This window comes from Rhodnius prolixus, unplaced genomic scaffold, assembly GCF_049639745.1.
Source record: "Rhodnius prolixus isolate KJV_2025 unplaced genomic scaffold, Rpr scaffold_5, whole genome shotgun sequence".
NCBI lineage: Eukaryota > Metazoa > Arthropoda > Insecta > Hemiptera > Reduviidae > Rhodnius > Rhodnius prolixus.
In genome coordinates this window covers 8,239,712-8,257,851 of record NW_027411624.1, presented here as the reverse complement: position 1 = coordinate 8,257,851, position 18,140 = coordinate 8,239,712, and the positions used below count along the sequence as shown (strand labels likewise).

Here is an 18,140-nt window from a genome sequence, read left to right as displayed (position 1 = left end):
CTTCTTATATAGCAGTAGCTCACTTGCCCGACTTACAAGTAAGCTTAACCTAACTTACAAACTAGATACTTAGATCTTCCTTTGAATTCCTAAGATATGGTTTCTTCTTATATAGCAGTAGCTCACTTGCCCAACTTACAACTAAGCTTAACCTAACTTACAAACTAGATACTTAAATCTTCCTTTGAATTCCTAAGATATGGTTTCTTCTTATATGGCAGGGGCTCACTTTGCTTACAAACGAGACACTTTAGCCATCCATTGAAATTCTTAAGATAGTTTCTTCTTATATAGCAGGGGCACACTTGCCCAACTTACAACTAAGCTTAACCTAACTTACAAACTAGATAATTTAGTCATCCATTGAAATTCCTTTGATATGGTTTTTTCTTATATGCCAGTAGCTTACTTGCCCAATTTACAACTAAGCTTAACCTAACTTACAATCTAGATAATTTAGCCATCCATTGAAATTCCTAAGATATGGTTTCTTCTAAGGTTTGCATGTTAATACAAACTAGACACTTTAGCCTTCCATTGAAATTCTTAAGATAGTTTCTTCTTATATGGCAGGGGCACACTTGCCCAACTTACAACTAAGCTTAACCTAACTTATAAACCAGATAATTGAGTCATCCACTGAAATTCCTTTGATATGGTTTTTTCTTATATGGCAGAGGCACACCTGCCCAACTTACAACTAAGCTTAACCTAACTTACAAACTACATAATTTAGTCATCCATTGAAATTCCTTTGATATGGTTTCTTCTTATATACCAGTAGCTTACTTGCCCAACTTACAACTAAGATTAACCTAACTTACAAACTAGATAATTTAGTCATCCATTGAAATTCCTTTGATATGGTTTCTTCTTATATGCCAGTTGCTTACTTGCCCAACTTACAACTAAGCTTAACCTAACTTACAAACTAGATACATTAGCCATCCATTGGAATTCCTAAGATATGGTTTCTTTTTATATTCCAGTAGCTCACTTGCCCAACTTACAACTAAGCTTAACCTAACTTACAAACTAGATAATTTAGCCATCCATTGAAATTCCGAAGATATGGTTTCTTCTAAGGTTTGCATGTTAATACAAACTAGACACTTTAGCCTTCCATTGAAATTCTTAAGATAGTTTCTTCTTATATGGCAGGGGCACACTTGCCCAACTTACAACTAAGCTTAACCTAACTTACAAACTAGATAATTTAGTCATCCATTGAAATTCCTTTGATATGGTTTCATCTTATATGCCAGTTGCTTACTTGCCCAACTTACAACTAAGCTTAACCTAATTTACAAACTAGATACATTAGCCATCCATTGGAATTCCTAAGATATGGTTTCTTCTTATATGCCAGTAGCTCACTTGCCCAACTTACAACTAAGCTTAACCTAACTTACAAACTAGATAATTTAGCCATCCATTGAAATTACTAAGATATGGTTTCTTCTTATATAGCAGTAGCTCACTTGCTCAACTTACAACTAAGCTTAACCTAACTTAGAAATTAGATATTTTAGTCATCCATTGAAATTCCTAAGATAAAGTTTCTTCTGATCGGACTGGTGGGTAAATGGGCTTACAAAAAGATAGAGACTTGAAGAAAACAAAGTCTGCAAAACTAACAAAGAAAACGAAATACAAGAATCAACAAGAAGACGATTAACAACTGAAACCCCATCCTGAAATTAAACAAGCCAACCAAGAAACAAAAGATTTTAAAATAATGAAACGTGTAATGTATAAAATCGGAGCCAGTGTTTTTTGTCTCGAAGGTTGTGCAGGATGTGTATCCGAGATAAATCTAATACAATAATTAATTTGTCGCTATATTTGATTCATATTTAGTCTTAAAAAACCGAGTAAAAATATCGTTAGTGGCCACTAAAATGTTTTAAATAATTATAATTCCAAGTATTCATTTAGGTGAGTAGCTAACATGCAATTAGTGAAATGATTTAATTTTTTCATGCATTATTATCATGCTATTAGTTACACCATATTAATTAAATATGAAAATGTAAAATAAGTGGAATTATAATCAACATTGAAGCGAAAGATTATACTAGAAATTTTAAACGTGTACTGTCTCTGTTAGCCTACTCCCGGGAGTAGTTGCCCAGGGAGCACCTCGAGGAGGTAGAGATCAGATTTCGCTCCCCAAAAATTACCTACCGATTATCGCAATAACCATAAGGTTAAGGATTATTAATGCATTGTACCAACTTAAAATCTAGATATTGTTTTCAATAATTGAGAACGTTTTAAGATTTGCTGCATCGACGTGTAATGGAAGAATTATTATAATAAAATTTCTCATAAACCTTGAATAATATTTTATTTTCCTTCAGTCTAGTATATTATATTTAAGAATATAAGAAATCTTTTTAGGGAAACGGAAAGTCCTCCAATTGTTTTAAATAGAAATTGATGGATCTTTCCATAGCTTACAATTTTTTTAATGAAGTAATTGACTAGCCCATTACTCATAAGAATCATATAAATTCACTTAGTGTATTTTAAATCAAAGATATTTATATCTTTCTTTTTATTCAATGCTTAACTCCAAAGTGAAGGTTGCCTTTCTTATTGTGCGCTTTAAAATTATTTCAAAATCCAATCAATTGTAGATTGTAGCATGTTTCATTTGAAGTCTTAATTGATTTCATTAATTCATTTTATTTTAAACTATTTGAATTTCTATTAAAAATTTTTAATTTGTAGTTCTTATTGAATTAAATAATAAATATCACTTACTTGTTTTTTTTTTTTTTTCAAAATTTACTTAACCCTCTGCATATTCAGTTCAAGGTAGGTAAAGACAATCGCCTGTTCGGGGTGACTTGTTTCACAATTTGGATTATTGATTGTTTTAGTGAAGTGGTTAAGAAATGTCCCAAGGTAAACAGCTACACATTTCAAGAGTGCAGTTACAAGAGATAAAAATAAATTAATTCGAAAATATTAATTAAAATGTTCATAAGTATCTGAAATGAATTTTAGAATTTGCCACAGATTATTAAAAAAAAAAATTAAAATAATAAAAATTCATTTCAAGTTAAAATGTAAAAATTAATAAATTGAAATAGAAAAATAATTAAAGAAATACGAATCATTGCTTGTCCAGGCATGCAAGATTCATGTCGACCACGTGCTAATTCAATTTTTTTAATTTTTTAATAAAAAAATATGTAAAACTCCGTAAATTTAATATAGTTGTATCACTAATTTAATTTTCTATTAAGTTTAGTAAAAATTTGATTGAATTTAATTTAAAAAATAATAAATGAACAGCATAGATGTTCCCTGGTCGGGAGCACAATGGCAACTGGCTGCAAAAATCCGTTAGTCGCCATATTTGTACTTGAATTTTTAGTAAAAAAATATTTAAAATAATAATAAAAATTAATTTCAACTAAAAACGTAATAATTAATAAATTGAAATAGAAAAATAATTAAAGAAATACGAATCATTGCTTGTCCAGGCATGCAAGATTCATTGGTCGACCACGTGCTAATTCAATTTTTTTAATTTTTTAATAAAAAAATATGTAAAACTCCGTAAATTTAATATAAGTAGTTGTAACACTAATTTAATTTTCTATTTGGTTTAATAAAAATTTGATTGAATTTAATTAAAAAAATAATAAAATCTTACTTACATGAACAGCATAGATGTTCCCTGGTCGGGAGCACAATGGCAACTGGCTGCAAAAATCCGTTAGTCGCCATATTTGTACTGGGATTTTTTATAAAATCAAATTTAAACATAATTCTGTTTAAAATTGATTAATAACAACTTAATGTAGACAAAAAAAATGATTTTCCCACTCTATTAATACGTTTTAAGTCTTTTTTTTAAATAATTAATTTGGGACTACTTTATGACGTCACACCTAAGCACATGGTTTTGCGGAAGAATACAAAAAGTAGTTCCATTTAAAAATTAATAATACTAATTCTTTTCTTTAAGAAAATGAAAGAATATTAAATAATCAAGTTGAATTAAGTAGCTATAAATTGATTTCCACTAGAGATTGTTTTTTAAGGCAAAAATGAGCACCTATACTTCTGACCTTCTTTGGCTAATTCTTGAAAATCTGCTCGATAGATTTTCTTCAAATTTGGAATTTTAATTAAATAATAGATAATGTTTAATATTAAATTAGTGGTAAAACTTAAAAATTTTATTAAAATGCTAGTTTACGATTTTGATCTAGGGCTGAAGTTCTACTCCAAAAATGGTCTCAAAATAAGATTTCAGAAAACGGTTTTCAGTAAAATTTCTGTAATACGGCTTAAATAAAAAGTACACAAAGTTTGAACAAAATCTTTGAAGCCGTTTTTTAGAAAATCCGTAATAACCACTTAACCTATTACCTACCTTTGTAGATGGCGAATTTTCATGAACCTACGAAATAATTTTATCTTTTAAGTTAATATTTGTACAAAATCTTCATTGCCGGCAATTCTACATTAGTGGTAAGATCTTAATTTTACATTGAAATTTTTTCATATGTGAGCCTTAGATCGGAAAACCTAGTTACGTCAATATTCTTTCATAATGAAATTTTAGCTCGCAATAACTGATCATTTACTCATTGCAATTGAATTTTGCATCATATTAAAGAATAATAGTTGAGTTTAGGCGGTAACTTTTACCCGTAAGCCATTTTCTAAAGAACTCAAATCAGCCTTTACCCAATCTTCCTTTTTCCTACAAGTGCACTCAATCAATTTCCTTTCTATTGGTTAATATTAATAAAAAAAACTAAATTTAGGTTTTTCTTTTGTGATTTACATGGTTAAAACATGCTTTATTGAGCTTAAGAACAGTTAAGATCCTAAATGTGATGTTCAGTTTACTAAGATAGCTCAAAAACCTATCCTCAATACATACGTTCAACATTTACTTTTCTGATTGATCAATGTAGCAATTTTAGATCAAATTAAGATATGTTTAACAATAATATACCACCTAGAATCCTGAATATTAATATAGCTACAAAGAATTGAGAATCTGGGATCTCATTTCGTTCAAAATATCTTCCAATTATATGATCTACCATCATCTACAAAAACAGTAAGCAGTCTAATATCTAATAAAGTTACATAATAGTTACGAATTCTACGTAAATTTGTTATTTGTTATTTATACTTGTAAAAGTTGGTGGAAAAGAGGTAGGTAGTGTTCTAGCGCTCAATTCTGGTTCATCTTTTTACCCAAAATAGCCACAATTATATGGTTCATCATCAAACTAAGCTTAAAAGCAAAGATGAATTTGTGAATTATATTTGTAACAATAGTAAAAAAAAAAAACTATTTCTGTTCTAACATCGAATTATTATACAAGCATTTATTTTTATTCGTATTTAACGACAAATTGTAAGCTTTAGCAAAATCTTCTTATTGTAACTTCTAAAGGGCAACATATTTAAATAAGAATCATGAATTTTAAATAAATATCGATTTATTTAATTCTATGTATGTTTTCAATAAATATGAATGTTCTATTTGATAAAATACTTAAATTTAATAAAAGCTGGAGTTACTTCAGTATAGAATCATGTAATCTCTCTTGTAAGGACATTGAAAAACTCTACAATACTAAATTTAATAATTATATTCGATTTATTAGTAATTATAATTGTAAACAGTCTTATCTTTTGGTGAATGCTCCAATTAAATGTGTAAGAGTAATTTCTCAAATTCGTTTAGCAAGTGATAAGTTCCCCAGAATAATAATAAAAGATAAAAATTACGAATTCAGACCTGAAATCCACTGCGCGCTTTGTAATAATAGTTCACCGGATTCAATTACACACTTCTTGTTGGAATGTAAGACTTTTGATGCCTATAGAGTAAAATATTTTAGTAAATTTACATTAACTAATGAAACAGAACTTGATTTTCTTGAAAATATATTAAATTGTTCCAATATGAATTTAGTTATCGATTTATATAATTATGTTAAAAAATGTTTGGAAATAAGAAATAAACTAAAACAGTGGCTATAAGCAAATAATAATTATAATTAATAAATAATAGAAAAAGTAAATAATTATTTATCTGTGTTTATCTGAGTAATAAGATGGAATTTATTTTTGTCTGTAAAAGTGATTTATGTATGTGGACATTGAACTAATGTTTTCTATCTAATACGTAATCTATAAGTTCTTAAGTTAAAGTACGAAAAAAACAAAAAAAAAAAAAGGAAAAAGGAAAATTTAGTTTAAAAAATTTATTTCTGTATATTTATGATGGATACATAACTTTATTTTATCTAAAAAAGGAAAAGAAACGCATATTATTCATTCTTATTTGTTTATTTTATTTAATTTATTTATTTTATTACTGCATAATAACTGAACTCTTGCTGTAAAATTGTATTTTAAAAGCAATAAATAAATAATAATAATAAAAATTATATCTATCTTCAAGAAGATTTGTCCAATTGTGATTGTAAACGTTGTAGAGGTGGGAGAAAGTGGATTTTCAGAGATTTTTAGTTGCTGAATACTAAATCTAAATACGCTCAATTTCAACTGTTTTTCTACCATCTCCACTTAAGGTTAGTTCAAGGAAAATTCAAGCTTCTAATTTTTCAGAAGTAGTTTTTATAATAATTGCTGATAAATTGTAATATTTACATTTATGCGGAAGTTCTTAGTGGTCTGCAATGAATTCAGGTTGTCTTTAAATAAAATGATGCATTAAAAGAGTACAGGAAACGCTAAAAATTACATCCTGGGATTGTTAATAATTTCTGTGAAAGGATATTAAATGGAACTCCTGTTTTAGTTATTAAAAGTTTCCTCTGTTATGATAAGGAAATAAAATTATTATATTTTTGGTAATCTCTTTCCAGATTTTATTACTACATTGAAAGGACTAGAGACAACTAATAGATGAAACATGGTAAAATGTAAAATAAATATATTTGGACATGTTCAAATAATAAATGGAATTTCTGTTTATTTTTCATCACCTTAATAAATTTTTTGAGGGAAAAACCAATCTGATGTGAGATAACCATTTTTGTCACTTGCAATCTGACTGAAAAAGGGAAAAGTTTGAACGGAAGATCCTCAGGTAGATGTTCCCTTTGTAACTCTAATGAAAAAGAGGAAACCTATCACTTCATAGGGGAGTGTACCCCACAGGTGTGTGCGCCTGTAGGTAATCATTCCATTCCCTAACAGAGATTACATTTAAAATATTTTGTTTTTTAAACTTTAACTTACTGACTGTCTGCCAGGAACACTTAACATTCGCACAATTTGATAAAGCTAAGGTAACTTGCAGATTATACTCTTGCTTTTTAGCTTTATGTAAATTTTTATATTTATATTTTTCCTCAAGATACAGGTGCAAACTTTCATTATCACTTGTGAGGCTGTACTTTCAGTTAGATGTTAATCCCTGAATTCGCAAAGCATTTTAACAAATAATAGAACTCTTTCTTCAAATGATTTATAAATCTTTTCCTTTATGAATAAGTTTTAATTTTATTGAAAGAAGGTTATATTTAGATTGAAATATACTACAACATAAATGTTGATGCGATTGCTGTAGGATTGACACTCTTACAGCACTATTTAATAATTTTTTAATGTTTAATACTTTCTAATGTTTAATTTATTTAATTCATCAAATGTAGATTACAGAAAAAATTGCCAATTTCAGCCATTATTTTTTTATTTTTGTGTCAACCTTTCGTTCTGGGACTAGGACATCTTCAGGGCTTACGCAATTATGTGTGTTGATACATTGTTACATCTAAGATTATTGTGTCTTCTGTCCTAACTGTTTAGATACTGGGATTAATTATTGGGAATTAGTTACTGGTTTAGTTTAGATACTGGGAATATTGGGGTATTAGGTGCTGTTTAGAATTCATATAGGAGATGAATTTATTATTAACTACGGTTTTGTTTTAATTTGTAGCATAATTGTAAAGAAATATGATTGTAAATTGTAATTGACTGTTGTAGAGAGCCATATACTTCAACTTCATTTATAGTCTGCTAAGTTTCAATAACAAAATTGCTTACAAAAATAGTTTCAAGATTAATGTTACAAACTATTTGTTTATTAGTAAGTGTACCATGTATTAAATTTAGTTTTCTTTCTTTCCTTTATAGAGTGCCTTCGTCCCTCGGCCCTTTTAGCCATTTGCCGGCAAGCAGTTAGCCTTGGAGGACCCTTCTTTACTTCTAGCAGCACTTTCCGACTTTAGTTGAGGTGATTCGCATCCACTTCTACATTTTGGTCATTAAAGGGAATTTAGAACATCTACCACACATTCTTGTAGAGCTGTAATTCAGGTAGTTTTATCTCTTAGTAAAGTATTGTTAATTATTGATCGATTGATATTGTTAACTGAGTCATTAATCCTAAAGGGAGAAAGATTATTGCCAATTTCAGTCATAATATTTTATTTATTTTTTGCCAAGCTTTCAACTTAGAGACTAGGCCATCTTCAAGGCTTATACTTACTTATCAGCAATCATAATATTTTTTACATTGTTACATCGAAGTGTTGTCTTCTGCCCTGACATTTTAGACACTGGTATTAGGTGCTGTTTAGTATTAATTCATGTAAGAATACAAATTGATTATTAACAACGGTTGTTTTAATTTGTACAGTAGTAAATAAGAATAATAGTAAAGATAGCTTCTTAAAACTAAAATTAAACATTTTTTTTATTGACTAATGTTGATTTTCAGAATTAAAACAGCGAACACTGGAGTAGTGCCTGCAAAACGTCTCATCAAATTTTGCCAAAATTAAAAACACAATGGAGTACATTTATCCGACAGAAAAATACAAAAGTTTATTTAATAAATAAGTTATAAAAATCAAATACATAATTTTAAAATGTAATTGTATTGTAAATTTGAATCTAATCTAATTACTTGTATATTTTAAGTTTGCTAACAATAAAATGAAAACTTAATTCAGAAAAGTCTTCATTTATTTACCTATTTTTTCGTAATCTTATTGTTTTAAATTATACTTGTAAAAATAAAAATAAATCTAAAATATTAAAAGTGATTAAAATGCCAAAATAGAAAAAACAAAAATCAACTATAATGAGGTTGGGTAGAAAAATAAATATATAAAAAGAAAGAAATTATAGTTTTAAAAATAGCCACATGGTAGCAGCACTTACTGGAAAAAGTAATATAGTATTTTTAAAAAGCGCCACTAGGTAACAGCACTTACTGGACCTCTATATATAGTACCAAATAACAAATTTTCTTTAGTATTGTCCAGGTGATCATAGGGAGAGGACACTCTGTCGGTCTCCACAAATAGTAGTTCTGAAAAGTGCCACCAGAGGGCAACACTAACTGGACTTTTAAATATTATATAACTAATAAATTTCCTTTAGTATCATCTGAGACTTCAAGGAGAGATGACACTCTGTCGTCGGTCTCTCTAAATATGTCTGAGATATTTGAAAATAAATATGATAAATCGAAAAATAATCATCTAGAAGATGGTGGAGACCTCCAACACTCTCCAAATATCTCAAACTTATTTGAAAATATGTATATTAAATGTTTTGTTGAAGGAAGGTATAAATTGATGTAAGTGCTAAAAGTATCCCCTAAAATGTCCAAAATTATATTCTTATGTTGGTTAAGAAGGTTCATTATTTGATGCAATGTAGTTGAAAGGTAATAAAAGCAATAAACAGTGGTGGTAGTTGAATGCACTAAACATACCGCCCTCCCACCCTGCGAATTTACCTTAGCTATATAGAAACCAAGTCAAAATGGCCTCTATCGAAGGAACATTCATTTATCGCTTTTTTTTCAGCGAATTCAATTTATTGTAGCTTCTTTTTAATAAAATCTATTAATATTAACATAAAACCACCTAATTATAATTATTTGAATAATAAAAAAAGTTTATAACGTATGTTTAATTAAAAAAAACGAGTGCAAAACATTATTAGTTTGTAATTGGCTACTAGAAAGCAGCACCTGTTCTAGTAAAAGTACTATATTTCAGCTTGAACAACAGTTCTCATTTTTAAATTAAAATAAATCTTTTACCTACGAATTCTTTCACAAATTTATTAAAAATGCCAAATTGATATAAAATATAGGTAAATTAATAGAAAACTGTTTAAAATTTAACTTTATTCAAGTTTTTCTTAATTGTATTATTATAAATTATGCATTTTTCTTTTTCTTTTTTTTTAAGACAAAATTCGCAACTTTCTAGCATAAATCTTACAATTAACTAAATAATGAAATTGAATGCATACATTTTTTTAAAAAATAATTGATTCATAATAAAATAAATTTAAAATATTGAATCATAATGAATTTTACATTTATAATTCCACTATGATGGAAGTTTTTTCGTCTTTAACAAAAAGGTGCATCACCACAACTCCAGTGTTTTTAACCTGCAATGCAAACATTATTCCATAAAATACAGTGTTAATTGAGTTTAATATTGTATTTTCAGTGATAGGCCTTTGACCGAGTATGGCACAAGGGTTTGCTATGGAAGCTTAAGGGTATTCTACCAAGCACATACTATCTTATACTCAAATCCTATCTCTCCGACCGATTCTTCCTAGTAACTCAAGGCTCTTCTCGATCATCTATTTTTCCTGTCCTTGCTGGTGTACCACAAGGTAGCGTCTTAGCTCCTCTTCTCTACACAATCTTTACAGCCGACTTACCTTCAAATCCCAACACCTCCATATACACCTTCGCTGACGACACTGCCATTCTCTCCACACATACTGATCCTGTCTTCGCTATCCGCTCTCTACAATCTCACCTTCACTCACTAGAACCCTGGCTACAAAAATGGCGAATAAAAATCAACCCAAACAAATCCAAACACATAGTCTTCACACTCAAACGAACAACTCTTGGACCTGTCTTCTCCTATCCCACCAGCCGACCATGTGCGGTACCTTGGACTGTACCTAGACAAAAGACTAACTTGGAACCCTCATACGAGACTTAAACGGGCTGAATTACACAAACGATACAAACTCCTTGCTAGACTACTGGACAAACGCTCAAAACTAACACTACAGAACAAGCGTCGACTGTACACTTCCCTTCTTGCTCCAATATGGACTTACGGACTTGAACTTTACGGGACAGCTAAACGATCTAACATCAACAGATTACAAACACTCCAATCTAAAATACTCCGCCGCATTGTAAACGCTCCCTTTTATGTCAGTAACCACTCCATACACACAGACCTCAACATTCCATTTATACCAGAACTTGCCAAAACCCGCTACAACACATTCCACCAAACCAAAATTAAAAATGTATTTTCATTCCTTTTTATCAAAAAAGAGAAAAAAATTGTTTGTCGGGTGTTTTTCAACGCTTTTCAATGCTTTTTTATGCACTTTTTGGAGAACAACCCTTATACAACTGTCCTTGACATTGGATGAAATTTTCAAAGTGGAAGAGTCCAAGGACGAAAGCAAAATCTCAGAACCTTTTCCCCTTAAAATTATTTTTAAAAAAAGAGATAGTTTTCTGAGAAAAAGGTAAATTTTCTTTTAAATTGCTTGGAAAGCATAAATAAAATCGATAAAGCTGCCTGTAATACAGATTTTCTGCATTCCTGGTGTAGTCAAGAATGTGGAAAAGGTAGTGAATCACCACAACATAAGTACAGATGTGCTACTGGATGTGAAGAAGAGTCCAACGGTTACTGCAAATCAACACATTAATTTTAATTTATTTTCTTTTTAAATGTGGATAACAAATACAGGGGAAAAAATTATTCGTTATTCAAATCTCTTTGAGTAATGTTTTCCAGTCTAAGAAACGTTTAAAATAACTTTTTACCTTAACAAAAACTTACAGTTTAAAATGTTAAGTATAAGGGTTGATTAAACGCCAAAAGGTACACAAATCAGCAAGTACCCAACATTTCATTAATACTTCATTAATATTTAAGTAATTCTACTGCATTAATTTTCATTAATAAGTTATTTTTTAGAATTTATTAGATGTCACAGACCCTTATGCTGGCCATTTTCGTCTACAAAATATATGTTCAAGTAGCACTGTAGATTGACTGTAATATCTAGTTATCTATAATAATGAAACTATTAATTACAGGTTAAAAAGAAAAACGTTACAAAAAATAAAAAAAAATTATGAGGCTAAAAAATTCAAAACTTTCTTTTAAAAGAAACTTCACCAACATACATCAATGATTTTCAAAAATCGTCGGTTTAAGTTCATTCTTCGATTAAAGTAATTGTTATTTTATGAAGTAGTCAAACGTTTATAATAATTATCTGGCTTTATCGCAAGTAACATAGTTTTCTTCAATTACATTCTCAATGTAGGTATTCATCCCACAATGTTGTATATATGTAATATAAAGTAAATAAGATATGCATATTTTTAGGACAGCTAATTATTCCAGTATTTTACTATAAGTAAAATTAGGGGGACTAAATTAAATTACAATCGAGAAATCAATAATTGTTGTTGAATAATCTACTTGTTATAACTGTGTGTTATTTGTGCTCACGAATATTTCGGTAAGACGAATTCAAGACAGTAGCCGACTCTAACTTTGTATTTTTCTACTTTAACATGCATGTACATATTTATGTGATTTATCATAATTATAACAAAAAAATATTATAAATGAAGTGGCCAGGCATAAGGGTCTGTGACATCTAATAAATTCTAAAAAATAACTTATTAATGAAAATTAATGCAGTAGAATTACTTAAATATTAATGAAGTATTAATGAAATGTTGGGTACTTGCTGATTTGTGTACCTTTTGGCGTTTAATCAACCCTTATACTTAACATTTTAAACTGTAAGTTTTTGTTAAGGAGATTTTTGTACCTTTTGGATAGATTTTCCTTTTTGTCTATTTTACAAAGTTACATATCTGCTTTACAGATTTTTTTAAAATTTGGAATAAGCAATTCTATAATTATAACCTGATAAGGTGTTAAGTCGGAACCGTAACTACCACTGGAGAGATCTTTTTAAAGAATGATTATAGTTGCGGTCCCCCAAACCATCCCCAATAACAATGTTTTTGAAAAAGCGTAGGAAGGTATTTGTACGTGAATATCAAAATTAAACTGCGATTTCAGTACTTCCTTTTAAGAGGAGTAAGAAAAATAAACTACGATTGCAGTACTTCTCCCTAAAAGGCAAAGATTTTTTAATCGAACGACAATTCATTGATTTAAATCGGTTCACTCATTGATTATTTAAACGATTGCAGTACTTCCTCTTAGTAGGTGCAAGAGCATCAGCAACGTAGAGGAGCTTTAACCACTTATTCGAGCTGAATTTTATCAAAATCGTACTAAGCGTTATAGAAATATTGGTAATAATAGTTTTAGAAAGGGCCTTATTTGGGTGGGGCGAACTCCCCTCCTTATGAGGCACGGCGTCGAGACTTTTAAAGTGCAAATCTGTACAAAATTTCGATTCGAATGACACTTCGGTCGGTTCACGTGTCGATAATTTGAAACGATTGCTATACTTCCCCTTAACAAGTGTAAGAGCTGATCGCCGCTTTAATGTTACGTAGGGGAGCCCTAACCCTATCATCCTACCAAATTTTATCAAAATCGGGCCAAGATTTACAGAGTAATTAGTAATAATAATTTTGGAGGGGGCCTTACATTAAGGGGGCTAACTCCTCTCCCATTCGATGTACAGGATCGAGACCCCCAAAAGGCACATCTACATAAAATTCCGAATCCAATGACACCTCATTCATGAAAATCGGTTCACGCGTTTAGGCGCTACGTTGTTTACAAAAAAGGTAACAACAAGAACAACAAGAAGAAGAAGAACAAGAACAAGAACATTTTTTGAAAAAGCGGTTTTTGCTCATTTTCGGCAACTTTTTTCTCGAAACCTATTAGATCTGGGTGGTTGCAAAAAAATTACAGTTATGAAGGAGGGTTTGGAGTAAGATTTAAAGAAAATTTGGGAATTTTATCTTTTATAGAAAAAGAGAAAAAAATTGTCAAAGTTGGGTGTTTTTCAACGTTACGCTTTTTCGTGCAGTTTTTGATGGTCAACCCTTATACAACTGTCCTACCGGACAGTTTTAAAAAGGTTGTCAGCAAAGTTAGTCATTTACCACTTACAAACATCAATAAAAATAGTTATTGATTGAATCACTTACGACAAATAAAAATAAAACCATACCACATATTGTTTGGTTAACCAAGAATTTAGGCATCTCGGAATCATTTATAAATAAAATAAAAACTTATTCTTTTGATAAAAAAAAAAAAAAAAAATCAATGAATATTATTATCTCAACTAAACTTATTATTTGAAACTAATTATTATTCTCTAATTTTTGAAATAATAATAATAAAACCCTACTAATTATTCAATAATTAGTTTGCCGTTATATTATTAGCTAGTTATATAATTATACTCTAATCTAATACAAAAAATAATAACAATTAAAATAAATGACAAACATGACACTAAAACCATTAACATACCCATGCGATCTAGTGGAAGACTTGAGAACTACAGATGGCTGAGTAGTTTATGTTCTTGCCGGTAGAGCGCTCCTAACTGCAGTTTTTGTTGCTTTACAACTTTCAATTGTCTATATTTCAATACACCAGCAATTTAAAATTTCATGAAATGCATTAATTAGGCCATTATTCATAATCAAATCTTTGATATAATAGAATTATTATTTATTATAATGATAGAAATTAACATCAGTTATAATAGGAAGAAAAACTATTAACAGTCTCAGACATAAACACTATACAGTTTTTTAAAAATAGTTTTTCTCCCTTTTTTATCATTTCAATCTCCAAAAAACTATGAGCAATATTTCAACTTCAATTATAATTTAACGAATAATCTTTTGACAAATGAGATTGGAATAAAGATACAAGAATTACATGTATAATTTATGAAATTTGGGTTAATGCGTAAGAAAAATACAATATCATTTTGATATACTTTGAATACTAATATTTTCAAATCAAATTGAACCTTTTCCCACAACATTAAATAAAAAATAGTTTTATTTAATTGAAAGATGCTACTGAATTCACATGAACCATCACTGACACAGTATTTTTCAATCAAATTAATGAATTCTTTCAACAAATTGAAACTTTTCTCATTTCATTGATTAAATGCTTTACATATTAGTGGGATAACCCGTCCACGACACCTAGTAAATAGTAGTTGGACGTTAAGCCCCGCCTGAAAAAATAGGCGATTAAAAAAAAATATATTAGTGGGATAACTACCTGGAAGAACAGCTTCACAAGGTAAACTGAGTGACCTGAATTTGTGAACGTGCTGCTGGATGTAAAGGACCCTCGAAGGTGTCGGCAGCATGTCGGCGAAGAGCTGAAAGCGCCCAGGAAAGAAGATATTAGAAAATGAAAAAATTAATACATTAAAACCATAATATATTATTTCAACTTAAATCCTCCTACACCGTTGAAGTAACAATTGTAACTCTTTTGTTTACTACACCTTTATTTCATGTAAGGTAAGAATGTTTCAAACAAAAGTAAGGAGTACTAATCATTTACATTGTTGAAAGGTTTAATATAGTTCAAAAAGGCTCAATTGTATTGAAAAAAAATATGTAAAATTACATTTACTATATATATACGATACAATTTTTCAATCAAATTAAATAAATGTTACTGAAACAAAGCATCTATATGCACATTTAAGTAATTAATAAACAAATTAAAATCTTCATCAATAAAACTGAAATGAATTTCCAAAAATAAATTTGTGTTTTCAATGAAAATCCGGCAAATTTGTTAGAAAAAAAAACAATATTATTTTTATGGTGAACATGTTTATCTATTGAATTTTTTATTTAATTGAAATTGACCATAAATGTTTAGCTAAAACAATAAAATTGATTTAAAACTGAAAATCTAAAAGAATTCGTATTTCAATTATAATTTAACTTATTCGTGATTCGAATCTACCTTTTTTACTTTTATTTCGTAGAGGATGCCAGTAACTACTTTAGTTCATAATATTTTTCAATCTATTTATAACCTTCTTTCAATTAAAAAAACTTTTGTAATAAATTTGATTTAATTCAATTTAGCTACATAATCGAGCTTCGAGCCTTTTACTAACGCGGTACTCAATTAGGAAAACTAAAGTTTGTAGAAAAAAATATTTAATCTTTTTAACACAATTGAACATAATAGGGTAAAAACTACCTGAAATAAAGTTCCGCAAGAATGGTAGATTTTGTAAATTCCTTATATTTTCCGTAATGTAGAAATGAATGCAAATCACCTCAGAAGTGCTGCTGGATGTAACGAAGAAACTTCAAGGGTAACTACGAACTGGCGATTGGGTTGGCTAGAAGGGCCGAGCAACGAAGGCACTAAATAATAGAACAAAAAAACCTACATTAAAACCACAGTAATCTTACTAATTAATTAAATAGGGCTTAACTTTTAACTTGAAACTATTTTTGTATGAAATTTTGTTACGGATACGTAGTGGATGTAATACTGATGTCACCACTCTAAAATAATCCAATATTAAGTTGGACATACGACCATTTGAAATAATATTAAGCTTCAAAAATGCAACAAAAATACATGCTTTTAACAAAAATGTATCATTTGACAAGTAAGATAAAATCAGTAACATGATTTTTTTTAAACTTATTTTAGTGAAAATATTGATTAATAAAACTAAAATATCTAATTGAAGGTGGTCCCAGGGTGGTACGAAACATCTTAGTTAATTTAGTAAGATGATTTCTCTTATAACCATAAGTAGAACTTATCAGTGTATGTAATACACGATTGCAATAGAAAGAAACATTACCAAAAAAATAAAGCTTACAAATGCAAGTAAAAATGATTAATTCCTAAATGTTTGATTAATTAACTGAAGATAATTTAAAAAGAAAGTACTTGTAACTCCCTTTCCATTTAAGTAAGGAAAATGAAAACAAACTTATTCGTGATTCGAATCTACCTTTTTTACTTTTATTTCGTAGAGGATGCCAGTAACTACTATAGTTCATAATATAAAATTTAAAAGAGAAAAAAATATGAACATATGTTAAATTGAAAGCTTAAAAGGTGGGCATTTATTATTTTATGTTTAATATTGTTAACTTACCGACAAAATATAAATAAGGCGAGTTCTGTATTCATTTTAAACTTCCCAAAAAAGCTATTGTTAGATCTGAAGACAACTTGTGGTATTAATTAAATATAAATTAACAAATATTGCCTGTTTTTATCAACTTATCCTTTCAAGACGTATCGGACTGATTTTTTTCAAATCTTTCCTCCCCGACAGCAAACTATTTCTTTTGCAACTAATATCAGATTTGTCAGGTAGTGTCCCCACGAAATCACTGGGTGGCATCTTCTTTAAACACTTTTAGTATAAACACAATTTTTTTGCAAATTCTTCAAACTAAAAAGGAAAACAAGAAAAAGACAACATGTACATAAGTAACTAATGTAACAGAATGCAATTATTCCCATGGTTAAAATGACATTCTTTGATTAAATTTAATAAAATTACTTCTACAAAAGTGAAACCTTTGTTTTGTTTGGAAGTAACTTCCATTTTACATTTGCTCCTGATTTTATTTTAAATATAGTCTCCATTTTTATAGTTAAATTGAAAATACTAATTTGTTTAAAACCAGATAAAACATATTGAAAGAGAATTTACCTCCGGACTTAGCACTGAACTTTATTGCTACTTAATTGTCTTGCAGCCATTGCTATTTAATACAACTAAACTAAAAAGCCACAAAATTATTAAGGTTATTTAAACCTTAAACAATTTTAAGGTTATACGTGAATAAGTATAGTACGTCAGTTCTTTTTTTTTTTTTAACATGAGCCCTGATTTTAAACAATTAAATAAACATTAAGTTAATTGAATAAATTTCTTTAAGATTTTAATCACAATTAAATCGGCGAAATAATTCGTACAATTAATTAGTAGACTGTATTTCACATTTAATCGTTAAATTAATTTAATCATTCAATATATGGCTTTCCAGTATCTCAAACCAAAATTTTAAGATTAATATTTTCAGGCTTGGACTTCACAAGCATACGTTT

The 18,140-nt window shown here is 29.0% G+C and overlaps 2 long non-coding RNA genes across 4 annotated transcripts in view; one reads left to right on the top strand and one right to left on the bottom strand.

Annotated features, from left to right (window-relative positions):
• LOC141458373 (uncharacterized) overlaps positions 1 to 8,969 on the top strand; it is a 48,159-nt gene extending 39,190 nt beyond the window's left edge. The window contains exons 2-3 of the long non-coding RNA XR_012460907.1: positions 8,158 to 8,340; positions 8,744 to 8,969. This is a non-coding gene — a long non-coding RNA (uncharacterized lncRNA). The remainder of the gene's footprint in view (positions 1 to 8,157; positions 8,341 to 8,743) is intronic.
• A 1,179-nt stretch (positions 8,970 to 10,148) lies between these two features.
• On the bottom strand, positions 10,149 to 17,876 carry LOC141457749 (uncharacterized). 3 transcript variants are annotated; one of them, XR_012460516.1, is made up of 6 exons: positions 17,743 to 17,876; positions 17,176 to 17,478; positions 16,254 to 16,423; positions 15,306 to 15,408; positions 14,532 to 14,641; positions 10,149 to 11,729 (listed from the first exon to the last, which is right to left on the bottom strand). It is a non-coding gene; the product is annotated as an uncharacterized lncRNA (long non-coding RNA). The 3 variants fall into 3 exon arrangements; XR_012460517.1 differs by having other exon boundaries at positions 10,149 to 10,440; XR_012460515.1 differs by having other exon boundaries at positions 10,149 to 14,641.
• Between the last annotated feature and the right edge of the window lie 264 nt (positions 17,877 to 18,140).